Source organism: Salvelinus sp. IW2-2015, linkage group LG5, assembly GCF_002910315.2.
Source record: "Salvelinus sp. IW2-2015 linkage group LG5, ASM291031v2, whole genome shotgun sequence".
Lineage (NCBI taxonomy): Eukaryota > Metazoa > Chordata > Actinopteri > Salmoniformes > Salmonidae > Salvelinus > Salvelinus sp. IW2-2015.
The window spans coordinates 31674204-31684193 of NC_036844.1; the positions used below are offsets into that span (position 1 = coordinate 31674204).

The window sequence follows — 9990 nt, forward strand, 5'->3', positions numbered from 1 at the left end:
TACGATCCTCTTCCCATATATAACAACATTATGAAGCTGTACTATAACACATTATTGAAGCTGTACTATAACAGCTATAAGCTGTTACTATAACATTCATTATTGAAGCTGTACTATAACAACATTATGAAGCTGTACTATAAACAAACATTATGAAGCCTGTACTATAACAACATTACGAAGCTGTACTATAACAATCATTATGAAGCTGTACTATAACAGCACTTATGAGCTGTACTATAAACAACATTTTAAAGCTGTACTATAACAACATTATGATGCTGTACTAATAACATCATTATGAAGCTTTACTATAACACATTATGATGCTGTACTATAACATCATTATGAAGCTGTACTATAAATCATTATGAAGCTGTACTATAACATCATTATGAAGCTGTACTATAACATCATTATGATGTCTGTACTATAACATCATTATGAAGCTGTACTATAAACATCATTATGAAGCTGTACTATAACATCCATTATGAAGCTGTACTATAACATCATTATGATGCTTGTACTATAACATCATTATGAAGCTGTACTATAAACATCATTATGAAGCTGTACTATAACATACATTATGAAGCTGTACTATAAACATTATGAAGCTGTACTATAACAACATTTTAAAGCTGTACTATAACAACATTATGATGCTGTACTATAAACAACATTATGATGCTTGTACTATAAAACATTAGAAGCTGTACGCTATAACAAACAATTATGTAGCTGTAACTATAACAACATTATGAAGCTGTTACTATAACAACATTATGATGGCTGTACTATACAACATTATGATGCATGTACTATAACATCATTATGAAGCTGTACTACAACATCTATGAAAGCTGTACAATATAACAACATTATAAGCTTACTATAACATCATTATGAAGCTTTACTATAACAACATTATGAGCTGTACTATAACAACATTTATTGAATGCTGTACTATAACAAACATTATGAAGCGTGTACTATAACAACATTATGAAGCTGTACATATAACATCATTATGAAGCTGTACTATAACATCATTATGAAGCTGTTACATATAACACATTATGAAGCTGTACTATAACATCATTATGAAGCTGTACTATAACATCATTATGAGCTGTACTATAACACATTATGATGCTTACTATAACATCATTATGAAGCTGTACTATAACAACATTATGAAGCTGTACTATAACATCATTATGATGCTGTACTATAACATCATTATGAAGCTGTACTATAAACATTATAACGTACTATAACACATTTGAAGCTGTACTATAACAAACATTATGAGCTGTACTAACAACATTATGAAGCTGTACTATAACAGCCTTATGAAGCTGTACTATAACATCATTATGAAGCTGTACTTTAACAACATTATGAAGCTGTTACTATAACAACATTATGAAGCTGTACTATAACATCATTATGAAGCTGTACTATAACATCATTATGAAGCTGTACTATAACAACATTATGATGCTTGTACTATAACAGCATTATGAAGCTGTACTATAACAACATATGAAGCTGTACCTATAACAACATTACGAAGCTGTACTATAACAAAAAACCCCAATTAACGGGAAGCTTGTACTATAACAACTTTATGAAGCTGTACTATAACAACATTATGAAGCTGTATATAACAACATTTATTGAAAGCTGTACTATAACAACATTGACTGTTAACAAAAGCTGTCATACATCATACTTACAAACAACATCATGAAGCTGTGCTATAACATTATTATTGAAGCGCTACTATAACAACATTATGAAGCTGTATTATAACAAACATTATGAAGCTGTACTATAACAGCCTTATGAAGCGTACTATAAACACATTATGAAGCTGTACTACAACAAACATTATGAAGCTGTACTATAACAACATTATGAGCCTGTACTATAACAACATTATGAAGCTGTACTACAACATCATTATGAAGCTGTACTATAACCACATTACGAAGCTGTACTATAACAACATTTGAAGCTGTACTAACGATAAACCATTATGAAGCTGTACTATAACAACATTATGAAGACTGTACGTATAAACACTTATTGAAGCTGTACATACAAAACATTACGAAGCTGTACTATAACAACATTACAAAGCTGTACTATAACAAACATTATGAAGCTGTACTTAACAAACATAAATCTGTACTTACACAACATTATGAAGCTGTACTATAACAGCCTTATAGAAGCTGTAATAACAAACATTATAAGCGTTTACTATAAAACATTATTGAAGCTGTACTATAACAGCATATAGAAGCTGTACTATAACATCATTTATGACAGTGTACTACAACAAACATTATGAAGCTGTACTATAACAATTTACAAATGCTGTACTATAACAACATTATGAAGCTGTTCTATAACAACATTATAAGCTGTATTAAACAACATTATGAAGCTGTACTATAACAACATTATGAAGCTGTACTTATACAACATTATGAAGCTGCTACTATAACAACATTTATGAAGCTGTACATCATTAGACAACTATATGAAGCTGTACTATACAACATTATGAAGCTGTACTATAACATCATTATGAAAGCTGTACTGATAAACAACTATATGAAGCTGTACTATAACATCATTATGATGCTGTACTATAACAACATTATGATGCTGTACTATAACAACATTACGAAGCTGTACTATAACAACATTATGAAGCTGTACTATAACAACATTACGAAGCTGTACTATAACAACATTATGAAGCTGTACTATAACAGCCTTATGAAGCTGTACTATAACAGCATATGCAAGAATGTGCGTAAAGTATATGGGTTTTGTATTCTGGGTGTTTTACTTGCAAAAGACAAGTCCTTGCAGCAAGCTCAAATTATGTAAATGTTTATGATGCAATCCCCTATAGTGAGAGTTTGCATCAATATGACAGTCTGTGCTGGAGATCGAGTGGCGCGCTGTTGTGTTTGACATCTCTACAGTTTCAGTATCACATCCTATCATAGTGTGCTTTGGTCCATAAGTTAAATATCATGTGCTTCCATGTTGGTRGACGATGAAGAATAGTGTGCAGGTCCACTGGCCAGCCATTGTGTGTGTTCTGCTGGCCCCAGCAACACTGCTCAGCAAGCAGTGAGGACATGGCTGCAACAGCCATTCAATAAGCGGTGTACAAATTGGAGGGAGCAATAACTCAATTGCTGCAGCTAATTCACTCACGGTCGAGGCACGGGTCCAGAAAAGTTGGATAATGCAGTGGAGGCCTGCAGGGAATTGTTGCCCCAAAGCCATCTCATTCAATATAGGCCAGACTTCAGCCGGTATTACTCATCGGCTGAACAAGTCTGGCCGACAGCTGGCCCTATTTGAATGCCCGGCTCCTTCACTTTGAAATATATAGTTCTTTAGAGTGGAAGGAAAAGTTTAACAAATGACCCTGAAGGTAATCCAGTAGCACTGTAGTTCATGGCATGACATGTTACACAGTATCAGCCACATTAGCAATGTCTGCTCGATAAAGATTCCTGCAAGTCGGGGACAAGAAAACAGACAGGAACAGTGAATGATATGAGCCTGGATCAAGTACAGTCTGTACTGTAGGTCGGAGGTACATGTAAGACTCATCAGGCCAATATTCTTCATGAAGGAAGAAGAACATCCATCAGATATCTGACTGCTAATTGCCTTTGGGGTCATTACTGTGTCTTTAGTCTAATGGGTTTGTTTTGCTGAAATGCTTGTGCGCTATGTGCTGTGTGCTTGGTTTATGTTGAAAGAAGATATTTAATCCTGTTTAAAAACCTCAAACCGATATAGATTTCTTTCAATATGTGCTTGATTCGTACACCGTTTCCTTTATGAGGACAGATTTCAACATTTGTAGATTTTACAGTGACAGTGCATTGGTCTTAGTCGTTTCTCCAGCAGTCTTTCCCTATTATTGTGTGATCCTCATTTTAACATATCACTCAGTATGACTCATTAGACATGATGGAATATCATAATACTTCTGGGAGACATTTTAGAAATCTCATAAATCACCAGGAAATGACTCTGGTGGATTAACGGTCCTGTTGTTGGAGAGAGAGTGTGGAATGACCTCTGGTGGATTAACTGGTCCTGTTGGTGGAGAGAGAGTGTGGAAATGACCTCTGGTGGATTAACGGTCCTGTTGGTGGAGAGAGAGTGTGGAATACACCTTGGTGATTAACGGTCCTGTTGGTGGAGAAGAGAGTGTGGGATGACCTCTGGTTGGATTAACAGGTCTGTTGGTGGAGAGAGAGTGTGGAAATGACCTCTGGTGGATTACGTCCTGTTGGTGGAGAGAGAGTGTGGGATGACTCTGGTGGATTAACGGTCCTGTGTGGTGGAAGAGAGGTGTGGAAACTCTGGTGGATAACGGTCCTGTTGGTGGAGAGAGAGTGTGGAATACCTCTGGTGGATTAACGGTCCTGTTGGTGGAGAGAGAGTGTGGAATAACCTTCTGGTGGATTAACGTCTTTGGTGGAGAGAGAGTGGGAATAACCCTGGTAATTAACGGTCCTGTTGGTGGAGAGAGAGTGTGGAATAACCTCTGGTAGTTAACGGTCCTTGTTGGTCGGAGGAGAGAGTGTGGAATGACTCTGGTGGGATTAACGGTCCTGTTGGTGGGAGAGAGTGTGGAATGACCTCTGGTGATTAAAGTCCTGTTGTGGAGAGAGAGTGTGGATGACTCTGGTGGATAACGGGTCCTGTTTGGTGGAGGAGAGAGTGTGGGAATGACGCTCTGGGATTTAAAGTCGTTGGAAGTGTGATGACGTCTTGATTTACAGTCGTGGTGCGAGAGAGAGTGTGGGAATGACCTCTGTTGTGGATTAACGGTTGTTGGTGGAGAGAGAGGTGTGGGACTGACTCTGTGGATTAAAGGTCCTGTTGTGGAGAGAAAAGGAAGTTGGGTTGGCGGGGGGGGGGGGGGGAAAAAATGAAAAAAAAAAAACCCTTCTTGGGTTTGGGGGGATGTTTAAACCCCGGGTTTCCCCCTTGTTGGTGGGAGAGAGAGTGTGGAAATGAACCTCTGGTGGATTAACGGTCCTGTTGGATGAGAGAGTTGGATGACCTCTGGTGGATTAACAGGTCCTGTGGTGGAGAGGAGTGTGGAATGACCCTCTGGTGGATTAACGGTCCTGTTGGTGGATGAGAGAGTGTGGTAATAACTCTGTGGATTAACGGTCCTGTTGGTGGAGAGAGAGTGTGGAATGACCTCTGGTGGATTAACGGTCCTGTTGGTGGAGAGGAGAGTGTGGAAATGACCTCTGGTGATTAACGGTCCTGTTGGTGGAGAGAGAGTGGTGGAATGACCTCTGGTGGATTAACGGTCCTGTTGGTGGAGAGAGTTAGTGTGGGATGACCTCTGGTGGATTTAACGGTCCTGTGGTGGAGAGAGAGTGTGGAATGACCTCTGGTGGATTTAACGTCTGTTGGTGGAGAGAGAGTGGGAATGAACTCTGTGTGGGGATTAACGGTCCTGTTGGTGAGAGAGAGTGGGAATGAACCTCTGGTGGATTAACGGTCCTGTTGGTGGAGAGAGAGTGTGGAATTAACCTCTGGTGGATTAACCGGTCTGTTGGTGGAGAGAGATGTGTGAATGACTCTCTGGTGGATTAACGGTCCTGTTTGGTGGAGAGAGAGTGTGGAAATGAACCTCTGTGTAGGCTTGTGAAGAGTGTGGATGTGGCACCGCCTCAATGAACACCACAATCTGATTCATTGAGAGACAGGGAGAGGGGGCTAAGGAGACACAAGAAGAAGAAGAATAGAATGATTGGGAGAAGGGGCTGCAGCAGTGTATTTGATTAAGTGGACAGGCATCCCCATAAATATCTGTCTGGTCGTTGAGGATGGAGAGAAGCCCGTATACAGAGGTGTACCAAAATGACAGKTGACCATGGCTATATAGAGGACTAAGTTATGAGGCTACTCCTGAATTACTATTGGTGTTGTATGTAGTGTGCTTTCTGGAGCCTCGTGACGGCCGTAGCATCACCGGGTGTGAGTTGAACTTTGGTAGTAGTGAAGAGTAGCTAGCTAGCTTCTAGTCCAGTGGCTAGTACGGAACTCTCACTTCATCTGACTGAGTCCTACTACAAAGCCACAGATAGTGTGGCTGGTCAAGACACCATGATGACAACGCGCTGCCTCCCGCCTCCCTGCTTCCGGCTCTTCTCTTTGAACACCTCCTCCCTCTGCTGACCTCAATCAAGCCATGAACATTCTCAACCTTTAGTCTCTTGACTGTCGATCTACTCATGATGAATAATTATGTTGTTTTTAAATTGCTTGTTTTTTGTTTTTGTCGCTTTACAGCACTTTGAAATGTTCTTTATGTACAGCACTATAAAAGTTGAATCAATGATTATTATTATTGTTATTATTATAAATATGGTTGTAGTGGTTCAAGAGCAAACTCAACAGAGCTTTGCCAACATGAAAGAGGCGTGACACTGTAACTGGGCATCAACTGTCTTCACCATATTAAATGCACTCCTCTCCACCAGACATGTAGAAAGGGCAGGGAACAAAGACATGGGCACAGAGAGAGACATAAAAGTGCAATAAAGAGTCTCCCAGAACATCATGGCCAAAATGATATGTGGTTGCTATAAGATGAAGTGRACAGGCAGGGGCCTACTGCTTTTTATTACCAGAATAATAAAGGTTCAAAATATGTAACAGACTGAGTACTCTTCTATACAGGACCCAAGTCAAATGATGGAGGGCTATTTGCAACCCCATGTGAAGAAGGAAGAGGCCAAGAGGTTAGAAAGAGAGGGGGTTTGTGTGATTAGAGGGGGGTTGTTTAATCCCTGTGGGTTGGCACTTGAGCACACARGTAGGCCCACCCCTCTGGCACTCTCGATCAGGGGAACATTATTCCATGACCTCTGCCTTTCTCACTGGTGTACCTGTCAGTTATAACTTGTTTGCAGCACAGATGGGGAGGTGGGGACGGGCGGCCTAATATCTGCAAAATTGGGGTAATTAGGAGAGAGGGAGAGGAAGAGACAGACTGGGAAAAAAAGGGAATGTTTTTGTATTTTGAACAGTTTACCCTCCTACTAAGTCTGCCAGCCTTGTCTACAGACAGTCACGGACTACAAAGGGAAAACAAGCCACGTCGCGGACACTGACGTCTTGCTTCCGGACAAGCTAAACACCTTCACCGCCCGCTTTGATGATTACACAGTGCCACCGATGCGGCCCGTTTCCAAGGACTGTGTGCTCTCCTTCTCCGTGGCCGACGTGAGTAAGACATTTAAGCGTGTTAACCCTCACAAAATTGCCAGCCCAGACGGCATCRTTAGCCGTGTCCTCAGAGCATGCGCAGACCAGCTGGCTGGAGTGTTTACGGATATATTCAYTCTCTCCCTATCCCAGTCTGTTGTCCCCACATGCTTCAAGATGTACACCGTTGTTCCTGCCCRGTAGCACTCACTTCTGTCATCAAGTACTTTGAGAGACTAGTCAAGGATTATAACACCTCTATCTTACCGGATTCCGTAGAGTAGACCTGCAAACTGCCCTATTCCATCTGGACAAGAGGAATACCTATGTAAGAATGCTGTTCATTGACTATAGCTCAGCATTCAACACCATAGTACCCTCCAAGCTCATCATTAAGCTCGAGGRCCTGGGTCTGAACCCCGCCCTGGACTTCCTGACGGGCCYCCCCCAGGTGGTGAAGGTAGGAAACAACACCTCCACTTCACTGATCCTCAACACTGGGGCCCCACAAGGATGGACTTCAGGAAACAGCAGAGGGAACACCCCCCTATCCACTTTGACGGGACCGCAGGGAAAAAGATGGACGCTTCAAGTTCCTCGGCGTACACATCACTGACAAATTGAAATGGTCCACCCACACAACCTCAGGAGGCTGAAGAAATTTGGCTTGGCACCTTAAAGCCTCACAAACTTTTACAGACGCACAATTGAGAGCATCCTGTCGGGCTGTATTACCACCTGGTACGGCATTGCACCGCCCGCAACCGCAGGGCTCTCCAGAGGATGGTGTGGTCTACAAAACGCATCACCGGGGGCAAGCTACCTGCCCTCCAGGACACCTACAGCACCCGATGTCACAGGAAGGCCAAAAAGATCATCAAGATCACCACTGCCTGTTTACCCCACTATCATTCAGAAGGCGAGGTCAGTACAGSTGCATCAAAGCTGGGACTGAGAGACTGAAAAACAGCTTCTATTTCAAGGCCATCAGACTGTTAAATAGCCATCACTAGTACAATAGAGGCTGCTGCCCTATATACATAGACTTGAAATCACTGGCCACTTTAATAATGGAACACTAGTCACTTTAATAATGTTTACATATTTTGCATTGCCCATGTCATATGTATGTACTGTATTCTATCCTATTCTGCTGTAGCTTAATTAATGCCGCGCTGACATTACTCGTCCAAATATTTATATATTCTTAATTTATTTTCTTTACTTTAGATTGTGTGTATTGTTAGATATTACTTGTTAGATATTACTGCGCTGTTGGAGCTAGAAACACTAGCTTTTCACTTCACCCGCAATAACATCTGCTAAACACGTGTATGTGTCACGCCCTGACCTTGGAGATCTTTTTTATGTCTCTATTTTGGTTGGTCAGGGCGTCAGTTTGGGGTGGGCATTCTATGTCTGGTGTTCTATGTTGTTCTATGTTTTGTATTTCTATGTGTTTGGCCTGGTATGGTTCCCAAACAGAGGCAGCTGTCGATCGTTGTCTCTGATTGAGAACCATACTTAGGTAGCCTGTTCCCACCTGTGTTTGTGGGTAGTTGTTTTCTGTTTTGTGTATTGCACCTTGCAGAACTGTTCGTTTGTCGTTTTGTTCAAGTGTTTCGTATTTATTAAAAGTAATATGGACACTTACCACGCTGCACCTTGGTCCTCTTCTCCTTCTCCTGACGACAGCCGTTACAGTATGTAACAAAGAACATTTGATATGATCTAATTAGATTTTTACTCTGACTGTTTTATAAAGTSCCATCCAATGCAAAGGCTGAGTTTGTTTAAGTGATGGTTCACTCCAGAATCCAGATGTTTTGAGCTCTTCAAAAGTTGTRTAATGTTGCCATGAGTCCATATCCTATATGGTCTATTGTTTGATCCAGCTTTATGCCTCAGTCCCAATGTTTACATTTCTATGCTTCCAAGTTACCTGATTATCTACCAACAGGCGCCGTTGGATGCAGCTACAGTTGGTTTGCCAAGAACTGGTGGTGTGGAAAATGTTGCCTTCATGAGCATACATGTTCCTACCAGTGTTCATTTGTTTGAACACATGACACTATTGATTGTTAGATGATACAGATAGACTAGGATGGTAGAGATCATTGAGTCCTCATGGTCCTCATGGTCAACTGCCTTCTATTCAGCAAGAGACATTCACCCTTGTTGAGTGACACTCATTTCTAACCCAATTACTTTACTGAGTAAGCCAAAACCTAGTGATGCTTTTTAGTGTAATGTTTCTGGACCACCGTATTGCATATTGTAATGTAACCTCTCTTTCAGGCCTTCACCAGTAACGTGTGTACAGACTTCACTGCTGCGTTTTTCATATCATGTTGTCCCCCTCTCCTCCTCCCCAGATGTCCAGATGGATTCTTCGGCCAGCGGTGTTTGCAGACTGAGCCGCTGCGGTTGCGCATGCCCAATCCTTACAAAAGTATGTTCACATGACACCAACAGCTGAGAACAGAGTCACGTTGTCACTGGGTTTCCTCTATGGTCCTCTTCCTCCTCCTCCTTCCTCTCAGGTCAACCAAAGCCATGGGAGGTGCGCGACACAATAGTGTCACCGTTGGGATCGCTTTGCTTCTACTGTCCCTGGTGTTGCTGTGGTTCTAATTCAGTTTTCTTCTGCTTCTTTCTTTCTCTGTCTTTCTCCTTTCACCTCCTCCCTGTCTCTTGTTC

The 9990-nt window shown here is 41.4% G+C and overlaps 1 long non-coding RNA gene and 1 pseudogene across 1 annotated transcript in view; one reads left to right on the plus strand and one right to left on the minus strand.

Moving 5' to 3' along the window:
* The window catches only part of LOC139027782 (uncharacterized), a 663342-nt gene that overhangs the window by 234785 nt on the left and 418567 nt on the right, over nucleotides 1-9990 (minus strand). The gene's annotated exons all lie outside the window — the stretch shown is intronic.
* Nucleotides 1-9990, plus strand: part of LOC111963723 (pro-neuregulin-2, membrane-bound isoform-like) — a 189230-nt pseudogene that overhangs the window by 149645 nt on the left and 29595 nt on the right.